The sequence below is a fragment of the Chelonoidis abingdonii genome, chromosome 1 (assembly GCF_003597395.2).
Source record: "Chelonoidis abingdonii isolate Lonesome George chromosome 1, CheloAbing_2.0, whole genome shotgun sequence".
NCBI classification, from domain to species: domain Eukaryota; kingdom Metazoa; phylum Chordata; order Testudines; family Testudinidae; genus Chelonoidis; species Chelonoidis abingdonii.
The window spans coordinates 164,887,434-164,897,141 of record NC_133769.1 but is presented as its reverse complement, the minus strand read 5'-3'; the positions used below and the strand labels follow the sequence as shown (position 1 = coordinate 164,897,141).

The window sequence follows — 9,708 nt, the reverse complement described above, 5'->3', positions numbered from 1 at the left end:
TAAAAGTATCCTCAGTGAGCATTGCTCAGCTTCTTGAGACAGGACTATTCTCAGGTAAAGAGCTCATTAAGAAACACTTAACTGACAATGGACCCTTGGGAGATGGCAATCATAACATCTAGAAGCTTTCCTGCGAACATTCAAACAGCAATTAGACACAACTAGGTAGGTTGACTGCAGAAAGCTAAACAATCATGACAATTTGAACAGAACCAGTTGTGAACAAAACTACCATCTTGTATTGCTGGTGATTTTTGCACAGGAGAACAAAGAGGGTCCGCCAGCTAAAGAAAGACATATAGAAAGGGCCCTGGAGAAACACTCTATTTTTGTTTTCAAGGTGGCTTAAAGAGAAGGCCAATCAGTCCACCCAGGCAGACAAATAGCTGAAACACCCACGGAACAAGGGACAGTGAACTAGGCGGTTGTGAACGTGATTGCTGGACACCACACATCTAGAAATCGAAGTTCATCAGTTCTAGTGAAATGGAGCTTTCTGAAACATCTTGGGTGGAGACTTTCCATTCTTATAAATCAGATTTCTTTGTGTAATAAGCTAGACTTACTGCATAGATATATACGGGCTCAAGAGAAGTCGAGCACACAGGGGACAGTTCCAGGGGGGTCACTCTGCTAACCCATACCCAAAACACCTGTCACATGCCAGGATCCTCACAGTCTATTACTATGAATTATTAACCATGGAAAGATCATCCAAGCATACAAAGAATCACACCGCACGCGGCAGCCTAAAGAAATACAACCCACCGATAAATGCCCCGACTAATCCAATTACATATAAAATAGATAGCGGGTCAAATTCTTTTCTTCCACGTCACAGACAGACGAGCATGGAAATCTGAGATCTGATTTGGACTCAAGTGTTCTCCACTGAAACAACAATCCACCTCCCAACATGCCAGACAGCGACAAAGACAAGCGAGAAAGATATGTTAGAACATTGAAGAAAAAGGAGATTAGATATAAAACAGAAAATAAATCATATGCCTCTATACTAGAAATCACATGGTCCCCTCACTATTCTCAATATGTTGTGACAAGAATGTCCATCAACTCATCCTCAAAAAGATATACCACTGGGAACTGGAAAGGCTCACAAAAAGGCAAAAAAATCTAACCTAGGGTCCTATGGCAAGATCTCACATACTTAGAGGCACGAGAATTCTAAAACTGGACTTATTTCAAACTTGGAAAAGCCCAGAGGTAAGAACCCGAAGCATATATTTCACGCGATATGTCTATAAAAATCAAGACGCTGTTAGGAAGAACGAAATAAGGAAATGTTATTTACTCCTACAACCACCACAGCAAAACTAGGATCCACCATGAAACCAGTATACTAAGCCAGTATCCCTAAACCCTCAATGAGAACTAATAATTACTCACACATTAACGCACAACTCAACCGTGTCGACACCTCCTCTTGCTAGAGGCAATGCTTTAGAGTGAGCAGGCCCAGGATCTTTAATCGGGTCAAAAAAAAGAAACAAGATTAGACACTCTTGATATCCGGAGGCACTCGGCCACACCTAATACCGCAATGAGCCATTAACCACCAGCGACGAGACCAGTCCTAGAATTTGTCCCTAGCCCAGCGGATTACCCACACACTAGGGCGCGTAGAACACGAGAGCGCGCTACAGGATTAGAAGTGATAATGACCACACCCGCCTCAAAAGACATTATAGCGAGGCGAATGAAACAGCATATTGACGAAGAGAAACGGCCATGAGGATGGAACACCAGAAGATTTGCGAGCCAATGCATCAGCTAAGAGCGTTAATTGTATAAAGCTGAGGAGAGTGCGCGAGAAAGAAATCCCAAGATAGGAGCGAACTTGCGCAAAGAGAAAGGACAGACCCTGTGCCGCTACTACGAACATGGAAGAGTGGAACGAGAAAGCAAGTATCTGTTCACCATGTGGACATACAAAGCTTCACTATAACTACTAGGCCATTTTCACATGCTGGGTGGCGATCGAACAGAAGACAGAAGAGAGTGCGTAGTACATCCTCGTCATCCACTGAGGGATGAAAATAACTTTCGCGAGCACCTATCGAGCAGCACAAACCAATGAATACTGAGCATGACCCTCCCCACAACCAGCCATTCATAAGAAAACCACTGAGTGTCTGGGACATTGGTAACTCTGGATCAGCAAGCAGCCCTGAGTCCTGCAGCACATCGCTTTGATTACACCCTAAGCACATTCGGAAGCCTTGAGAGATGGAGCACAGAGAGCGAGACTCTCTAATAAGGGTACAAAGACAAAATTGAGGGAATGCCAAGAACTAGGTGACAGAGCCTAAGAGAGATGGCACATCGTGGAGAGGAACCAGAGGCAGAACGGAACTGCTTCATTCACTATCTAATAAACGAGAGGCAAAAGATTCACGATGACATACACACTAAGAGAGAGGTAACGTTACTCAGACCAGATCGACTCTAGACGATCCTGTATAGGCCACACTAGACAAGACGACTCCAGCACCGATGCCCCTCCTCTTCCCTGGTGAAACCTTACTACCCACTGCTCTCAGATCACCCTCCGATACGGCCACAACCCGAGAGGAGCTACCTCGCAAGAGTCAGGAATCCAACCACACCAGTACCTATACTGCCACTTAAGTCACAGCCCCTAATTCGTTGGGGGAGACGATGGAGCCCACCACAAATCTCTCTGGGTCGTACTCGACTACTGGGAGCGAACGCCCACACGCGGAGCGAGAACTGGGTAAACCATCCCCTCTACCTCTCGCGTCTTTGAGAGGCTCGAGGAGACAGAAGGAGCCTTGCTCTCCAGCAGATAATCCGAGACCATACCAACCACTCATAGCAGAAGGGCAGCAACACTCATACAAGAGATCCACCAGGGAGAGGTCCGGACTAGCCACCACCTTCACTCTATCTCCGAAGCCATCTGGAGATGAAAGGGAGGGGAAATTCTCTACTTCATACGAAACTGGAGGCAGCACCACTTATTCATATCGCACTTAAACCCACGCAGCTTCTCTAAGGATTCGTTGACAGGCTCCTGACACCTGGGACGATCTCGGTACAGATATATTCACTGCCTACATAGAAGGAGTTGATTTTTCTGTAATCTCAACACGATATTTAGCGGATTCACCCCCCACACCTATCGTCGTTCAACCAGCCCATCAGTTATCTAGAGCAAAACTACAAAATAAATTAATACACACTCCCACATCATGGATTTGCTGCGTCATTCCACAGGCCTCCATCCCTTCCCCACCCCAACCAACTGTGAATTTTCCCTATCCCGGTATCAACAACACTACCAAACCAGATTGGTGCAAAACACATTCTCCATCCTAAACCAGTGTATTTGCCTGTAACCTCTCGTCCCGCCAGATACAAGGAAAAAATCCACCCATCACCCAACCCACACTACCCAATTAAATAATCCCTACGACCCTGGCTCCTCATGCAGCCATTCTCTCCCTCTCCCATAAACATGTGATGGCCGCATGAGCTGGACCACATGAATCGTACAATTTCTGTGGAGCCTGGACAGGGATGTGAAAAGGAAGTGGCTGAGAAGGATGTAGATGGTTTTAGTCATTTCACATCATGCATGCCCCCTAGCATCTTTCCTGCAGACAGGAGAATCACTACACATTCTGCCAATGCTGGGAATGCTCAATCTCTTTATACAGTCGTAGACCTGAACCCCTCCTGCCAGGCTAAGCCCACAGACACATTTTTAACCTCAATTCTCCCATCCCCACAACAAAAGTCTCTGAACACAAGGCCTAGAAAAGAGCAACAACCCAAGGAGTTCCACTGTGGAGGATTCTCTCATCCACTGACCTGTCAACGAGAACAACTCCAAACACACACACATCAGCAGGGAGGAGGAGAGAAAAGTCAGGAAATCGGAACCTCTGACCATCCTATTTCTGTTCACAGGGCCTGGCAGAGAAGAAAAGCTTAACATTAAAAGGTCACTGATCCACAGCACAGAACCCCACTGGGATAAAAAGCAGAAGAACATGCTAAGTCGCCACGGTCTCCAACCACGCCAAACACAAGGACGCTGCCACACCCGAAAACTCCAGGACACACAGAAAACCCGACAATATCACTTGAGATCTAATATAGTAGCCACAAAAGCGTTTCGAGCAGCACACTACCTTCTTTTAGCTCACTCGTGGAGAAGCAGAGCTAATGAGAGCCCTCCTCCGAGGGAGACATTGCTAGATCTCATTTGATCATCTGGAATCACACCCTTGTCTTCCATGCAGATGAACCTCTGGATTGAACAAATGATCTCAATAAAACCAGAGTTTCAGAAAAAACGAGTCTTAATGCTGTGGAAGAGACCACTGTGATAATGCTGATCCCTTCTCACTCCTTCACCTCCCCAGCATCATAGGACCCACCACGGACTCGAGGCAAACCAGCCATTATACAAAAAGATATATTTATAAAACATACCCAAATCAAAATAATTTCCCTATGGAACAAGACTTCCTGCAAGTTCTTTCAAGAGCATGGAGAACGCAAATCATGTTGATATCACCCCATCACAGTGTTTGACATAGTCGGCACACAGCCAACCGTCCACCATAGCGTCGAACCTAGCACTGCCGCGGCCGGAATCGCCCGGGAGAGTGACTTAGCGAGACAGGATTCTGGCAAAGCAAGCACAGCGATCGAGAAGAAGCGAGGGTCGAGAGCAAACCCCAGAGGCCCGCGCCATCCACGAGGGCCCACCCAGATTACCCATAGGGACACCATCCGCCAACACCACCACAAAAGAAGCCCCACACACAGACCAACCAGAGACCCATTCACCTACCTCCCACAAAGGCGCACCCCCCTACGAGAACTGCAAGTTCCCCACCGAGCCATCAGCTAAAACCCACTGAACCAAGCCCTCACTATACAGAATCTGCCCCAGCCACATCCTACTGCTCTTTGGGCATCCACCACCCTTGAAAACTCCAAGCCACTCCAGAAAGATCCCTCCTGATGCTTTACCCAGCTCAAGAACGAAACACACAACAAACACAAAACAACCACCCTAGGCCTACACAGGATTTCTCACATACATAACCTGTGACACTGGGCAATCCAAGCAGAGAAGACACCCACACAGGAATCATTGCAGCCGGTGAAAAACAAGACAACTCCCCCTGCGGCACAGGCACCAAGCCGATCTCCATCTAACGCCATCCTTGTTGCACCACCTCCCCAACGCAGAACACCCAACAAAACACATTCGCCGCCAAGTTCCTACACACGCACAGGCCACACACAGAAGCAATACCCACCTCCAGGACCACAACACTCAGCTCAGGGCAAGGCACCATCAGAACACCCCAATACCTCAAATCGACAAAACCCAAATCAAATAATAACAGGAGTACTCTGCCCTAGATCCACACAACCTCAGAGACCACCCAAACCCACCTACCCCAACACAAATAACCAAATAACCGGCCTATCCAGCCTCAGATGCACCCACCTTAAACACCACACCCAACGACATGCCCCCTTCCCTCCTCCCTCTCAACAACAGTGAGTTAGCCCCCATAACAAATCACAAGTGCGATGAAAATAATGGATAGGAAAGTTATCCACTGGCCACCCTAAGCTAAGAGCAAATACACTCATAGGAGAACAGAGCAATCAACTGGGAAGTGTTCTGCTTTTAAACAGGTTAGAATGGAAGCCACTGGAAGCGGACCAAATAGCAAGCATAGGTAAGAAATGGACCAATTGCCCCACTGTCACTAGCAAATCAAATGGCATCCTATGCGATCCCACCCAAGGTGGCTAACACTCTTAGCACATTGGGAAGTCCAATCAGGAGGGGTAAGCCTCAGTGGTTTGAGCATTCTGGTCTGTCTGAGAGCAAGTTTACATACCTAATGAGGGAGCCCACATAATAGAGATCTGCGCGCGCGACAAACACACCAAGTACATCATCCGGTTCCTGCTAGTGAGGAGCAGAGGCAGCGCACTGGAACTCACAAAACAGTCGACCGTATTGCAGGAGTCCCCTCCAGTCCTACAAACAGGACCGATCAGGCTATATCTACACCCAGCCATGCGATATTATATATACCATTCAACCATATCATAAAATTAGAACTAGACACAGAGAAAAAGTGGGAGACAAAATGTCCTAGAGGTATTTTAGAATCGACCTTTGAAGATTTGCCAGAGAAAACCAATATGTTCACAACTACGTAAAATATATGACCAAGCCCATAAGACACAGCAAAAACCACCAAGCCAATGATGGAAAAATTTTACAATTCTTAGACTAATGAAAAATAAAACATAGAAGCGGGACCAACGTGGGGAACCGCTATATCAAGCACTGGATTATTATGTGAACTGTCCAATACTAAAACACACAAGAGTGAAATCGAGTTCTCCTCCACTTCAAGACCACCCATAATCACACCGGAGCACGCCTCGGAGGAGGACCCTTATAGAGAGGAGCTGAATTTCAAAGAAGGCACCAAGGGAGGGGGAGCGATGCAGCACGAGGCAGACTGGAGAGCAATCACTGGACAAATGAAAGGGCAGCTGCGAGGGCGCCGATGATTGGAGTAACGTCGATTTCCGTCCACACTAACGGTAATCCGATATGTTAATATTGAATTTAGCGCTACTCCTCTCTTCGGGAAGGAGTGCAGAAATCGATTTACAGAGCCCTTTATATCGATATAAAGGGTGTTGTAGTGTGGACGGGTACAGCGTTAAATCGATTTAACGCTCTTTAAATCGATTTAAACGCGTAGTGTAGACCAGGCCTGAGCTGCTTCACTAGGCATTTTCAAATCAGACCTTGTCTGGGAAAGTCAGGTGGTCGCTAGCACTCAAGCAAACCCTGAGCTAGAGAACGAGCTACTGAAGTGCTGTTTCACTGCCTGATGATCATTTGTATCCCAGCCAAACGTTACTGAGATAACGTTTCTCCTAGCCAAAGGTTTCCTTTGTCCTTGAGGCAGCAGCAGGGGCTTGCCCAGCTGTGACTATTGTCTCCTTACATAGCAGGCTATACATAGCTTAAAGCAGAAGGCGAGAAAGGAATGAAAGGTGAAGCTAGGATTGTGAACCTAGGAGGAGACTGAAATTGTGTTTTGGTCTTTCCCAAATAAAAGACAAATGAAATTTTATTTCCTGCTGTAACCAAATAACACAAAACGTGCCCAGCGGATCAAACCCTCGAGTCATTATTAGCACAACACTTTAACTAATCGAGTTATCCAACACGTTTCTGTCGCTGCCCTGTTCAGCTCGCAAGAGGGCAAAGCTGTTTCTGGTCTATTTGCTTGGAATCAGGAGTGATGTCACAATGGTATCTGCTGGGGATTTTCTATTACTTTACTAATCATGAATGGTGAGAAGAAAGTGAATACGGAAGGGTTATTTTTCACATCACATAACACAAGAAGCCAGAGCCACCCCCTGAACTTAATATGCAGCAGGTTTAACGCATACATAAGGAAGTACTTCACCCAATGCACAGTTAACCTACGGAACCCATTGTCATGGGATGCTGTGACAACCAAAAGTATAACTTGGGATCAAAAAAAGAATTGGATAAGTTCATGGAGTCCACTGGTGGCTATTAGCCAAAATGGGTAGATAGGCAACCCCCCACTCTAGATGTCCTACTGACTGCTAGAAACTGGGCCTAGATGACACAGAATGGACCACTTGAAAATTGCCCTCTTCTGTTCACACCCTCTGAAGCATATAGCAGGATACTGGTCTGGTTGGATCATTGGGCTAATCCAGTGTGTCCATTCTTATGTTGCGTTTAAAATGCTCAGACTTTTTAGCCCACAGTTCACAACCTGAGTGAAAACATTCTCACCTTTCATGATGTCATAGGCGTGACCACTCATTGTTAACTGCATTTAACTTAACAACCCTCCCCAGCCCATGTCCTCTAACGGTGGCAGCAGGTCAGGCAGCCATTATCTCATAACCTTTCCCCAGCATTCCCTAATACCAATGACCTCGCAGAGAGCACCAGTGGATTATGAATAGCCATGGCTGCATGCTGCGTTCCCTGAGCACAAAAAGCTGATCCTGCTCCAATCCCTCACCTAGAGCTACCACTGTGTTTCTTAATGCCTCTCTCCATAATACAGACGGTCTTACCCTCCCACAGCCTATTCTCTTGCCTTAATGCAGAAGTCACACAGCCCATTTGGCACAAGCTAGCCTTCCAAATACAACCCTGCTGCCAGGGTTACACTGCTATTGTTATTTGAGAAGCCAGCTCGGGCATATTTACCTGATCTGCAATTGCACCTCCTGACTTCTGTGTAGACATAGCCTCAGAGACAACTTTTTCCATGCTGGTCCACCAGCTTTAGCTACCGTTGCAAAATAAGAACCCATATTTTAGCTGATGTACCATTGGTATAAGTGCCAAAGTAGGTAGCAATTAGCAGATGTGCCTGAGTCCCTGGTGAAGATCTCAGGGAACTGTCAACACTAGTGGATCAACAGTGGTCCAACTTACACCATTAATGGCCAGTGTAGAAAGACAGTTATTAGTTTTGTTGTTGTAAAAACGCCAACTGAGAGCTAGGAAAACCTATAATTCTACTTCACTTGCTTGACTTAGATTGACAATTAAAAGTTCTCTCTCTCATTCTTCTTATTTTACATCAACCATGTTCCTTCAGCCAACATTCTTGATGCGAAGATTTTAAAGAACGTGGAGGAAAATATTAAATCGCATTTCTAGAGTGACAGATTTCTATATTCAAAACATTTGAAATCTTATAATATTGCTTCAGAGAGCAAATTCAAGGAAAAAAAAAAAAAAAAAAAGTTCTCTTGTCAGAAGTGGGATTCGAACCCACGCCTCCAGAGGAGACTGCGACCTGAACGCAGCGCCTTAGACCGCTCGGCCATCCTGACGGCTATGAAACAAACAGTAGCTCTACAGGTAGAAATGTTTAATCGGTTCCTGCTAATTATATTTTTCTTAGCACGTAGATTCCTCAGCGAGCTGTGTACTTTTTTCTAAGCTCCCTCCCTCAGTAGAAAATTCTAGCAGGGCAGATTTCTGGGTGCTGCTGCCACTTTGTGACCTTCTCCTCTCACACATTTCTATACGTCTTCTGGAGTAACATACAGTGTAGATGAGCTAAGAGGTGAAAAAATTATCTTAAAGATGTATCGCGTCGTAAAAATAAGACAGTTCATTGTGGGTTCCTAGCATAGAAGATGTTAGGGTTGGTTTTGTCACTCACATAATTCATACAGGCATGTTGAGGGCCCTACCCGGCATGATTATAGCTCACGGGACTTAGATACTTGGGATGTGAAACATTCAGTGACATTAGGAAGCACTTTTCCTTTTGGGCTAGATAATTGAGTACTTTCTGCCGTTCAGAGCACGGGGGATTCAATTCATCCTTCAAATACAGTAACCAGTCACTTCCTGGCACATATTCAGTCATTGCCACCTGCAAATCGTTACTTCCTATAAGTTTTGGTACTGATTTAAGGCGTTTACTTAAGACCTTTAGTGATTGTGGCCCTGGCATGGACTAGTGTGTTCTGTATTATTTCTAGGTAACTGCAGAAAAAGATTCCAGGGGAGTACTATCAGGATTTTTATTATGAAGAGATCACTTATCGACAATGTAGATAGAAAAATGAAGACAGCCCTCAGAG

The 9,708-nt window shown here is 45.7% G+C and overlaps 1 long non-coding RNA gene and 1 other non-coding gene across 2 annotated transcripts in view; both read right to left on the bottom strand.

Moving 5' to 3' along the window:
* The window catches only part of LOC142047739 (uncharacterized), an 87,584-nt gene extending 84,193 nt beyond the window's left edge, over window positions 1-3,391 (bottom strand). Inside the window, exon 1 of the long non-coding RNA XR_012657012.1 lies at window positions 3,382-3,391. This is a non-coding gene — a long non-coding RNA (uncharacterized LOC142047739). The remainder of the gene's footprint in view (window positions 1-3,381) is intronic.
* Window positions 3,392-8,863: 5,472 nt separating this feature from the next.
* Window positions 8,864-8,946, bottom strand: TRNAL-CAG (transfer RNA leucine (anticodon CAG)). The gene has a single exon. It is a non-coding gene; the product is annotated as a tRNA-Leu (tRNA).
* Window positions 8,947-9,708: the final 762 nt, after the last annotated feature.